The sequence below is a fragment of the Myodes glareolus genome, unplaced genomic scaffold, assembly GCF_982192425.1.
Source record: "Myodes glareolus unplaced genomic scaffold, mMyoGla1.1 HAP1_SCAFFOLD_216, whole genome shotgun sequence".
Lineage (NCBI taxonomy): Eukaryota > Metazoa > Chordata > Mammalia > Rodentia > Cricetidae > Myodes > Myodes glareolus.
Window position 1 is genome coordinate 1 of NW_028263366.1, and position 2,647 is coordinate 2,647.

Here is a 2,647-nt window from a genome sequence, read left to right on the forward strand (position 1 = left end):
ATTCCCAGCACACAGGAGGCAGAGGCAGGTGAATCCCTGGGAGTTAGAGGCCAGCCAGGGCTTCAAGAAAGGAGCTAGTTCCAAGAACAGCTAGGACTGTTATGCAGGGAAACCCAGTCTCGAAAAACAAAACAAAACAAAATTGAAATTAAACTACATGTACAAGAATTTAATTGAACAACATACGAAACACAAAGCTGGGTTGCTGTGGTACACCCCTTTTCTTCTATCATCTAAGAGACAGAGGCAGGTGGCCCTCCTTGAATTGGAGACAGGTTGTATAGAAAAGACCCCATACCAAATTACAAAAATGTATACATGTTGAACCAAAAGAAAAAGAAAGAAAGAAAGAAAGAAAGAAAGAAAGAAAGAAAGAAAGAGAAAAGAAAGACAGAAGATTAAAAGCAAGAAAATGAAAAAACCACGGAACAAAGGAAGGCAGTGCTGGGGGCCTGGTTGGTGGTTGAGAAGGGAGCCCTGGCCTAGTTACATCCTCTGCCATGTCTGCTGTGACCCCAGCACCCCATTCCTCAGGAGCTGTAAAGGGTCTGAGAATAAAATGACCTTTTTTTATTTTTTTCTGTCTGAAGTGAAAATGTTCTAAACAAACAATTCACTGTGTCAATATTCCTGGAAATGATGTCCAAGTCGGAATTTTTCGTAGCATTTCATGGCTGTTTTAATTTTCTCTGCATCTCATCATGTCTTTCTCTAAGCAGGCCCAGGAACGATAAGAGCCTGTAGCTGATCTAGGAGATCGCCCATGGCAGGGGCCCTGGCCTCCACTCCTGTCCCCTGAGGGCACGGGGTAGGCGTGGGACTCCAGATTTTACAGACTAGGAATATTCAAGGTCGCCAGCCCTTCCTAACAGCCAGAACTCCTTGCTGAACCAGTCAAGGGTGAGGCTACAACTTGATCGGTCTGCTTAGGTATACATATTTTTGTTACCGTTGTTTTTGGAAAAGGTATCCAAGTGGGAATTTTTCCATGACTGTTTTGGTTTTCTCACACTTGGACTTTTAGTTTGAGAAGTGGGGTGTGGGGCTGTACAAACACAACTGTGAAAAAGATCCCCAAGAAAGGAAGCAAGTGGTTGTTATGGTGAAATGTCTTTGAAAGGCATTCAGGTGGCAAGAAACTGCCTTTGTTGCCTCCCTCCCTCCCTCCCCCACCCCCCAGTTCCTCCCTCTTAACAAGTCATAATTGTGGCAGCCCCTTGGCCCACATAGTCCTTTCACTGTTCCTGATTGATCAGACACACTCTTTGTTTTATTTTTTAATTTTTGAATTGTGGTTGAAGTCAATGAATTGAGCTCTTAGATTATTATTATTATTATTATTATTATTATTATTATTATTATTATTATTATTAGTGGTTTTTCTACCTTGGGGTTCCCTGTGTATCCTTGTTTGCCCTGGAACTCACTTTATAGACAAGGCTGGCCTTAGACTCACACAGATCTAGCTGCCTCTGCCTCTACCTCTGCCTCCTAAACACACTTCTTTTTCAAGACAGGGTTTCTCTGTGTCTGTCATTTGCCTGTCCTGAAACTCACACTGCAAAACAAGGTAGCCTCAAACTCACAGCAATCTGTCTGCCTCTGTCTCTCCTGATCTGAGGGCCGAGAACTGAGAATAAAGAAATGCACTGCCACCATTACCCAGATGGATATTTTTTTTTCCAATGGTGGGCAATGGGACTTATAAATTTTCTCAAAGGACTGAGATCACTGTGTGCCAGGTGTTCTGTAAGGGTGTTTTTTTGTTTGTTTGTTTGAGGGAATTCTCTCTCTCTCTCTCTCTCTCTCTCTCTCTCTCTCTCTCCTCTCTCTTTCCTCTCTCTCTCCCTCTCTTTCACTCTCTCTCTTTCGCTCTAGATCTTTGCTTTGTCCCATTCCTCATGGGAACTTCTCTGTTTTTCTTGAATTTTTTCCCCTCAGTCTGTCTTTCACATTTCGTTTCTTTTCTTTTCTTTTCTTTTCTTTTCCTTTCTTTTTTTCTTTTCTTTTGAACCCTCTCACCCTTGACAGGAGCCTAAAGGTTTATGGTATCTTTCTTTGCATGTATAGCTGGAGAATCTGGAGACACTGCATTCAAATCATGGTGCTCTAGAGGCTAGGAGACAGAAAAAGAAATGGACCTTGAAAATATGCCTCATGGTGTCTACCATCTTGTTGAGGTCAGCTCTCATGGTGGTTACCAAAGGCAGCCTTCTAAAAGCTTTCATCTTGGTGAAGTTAACAGCCATGCTGTCTTGTCTGCAAAGGGCCTTCACTAAAATAGTTTGAATTGTAATCCCCCCCACATATACATAAACATAGACACAGACACACACACACAGACACACACAGACACACACACACACACACACACACACGCACACACGCACACAGGCACACACTCTCACACACGCACTCACGGGGATAGACATGGGAACACTGAGAAAAACAAATAAAATCTGAAGTTAAACTCAATGTACGAGAGAGTCAGAAATCACAAAATAAATGAAATAAAACAATGCTACGGGGTGGTCTCATATAGAACTGTCATGCATTTGGCAAAGAAATACTGCCAGGGGATTTTGATTTTTAATGTTATTCATGTCCTCTTCATGGACAAGGAAAGTATCAGAAGTGCAGAGATGGA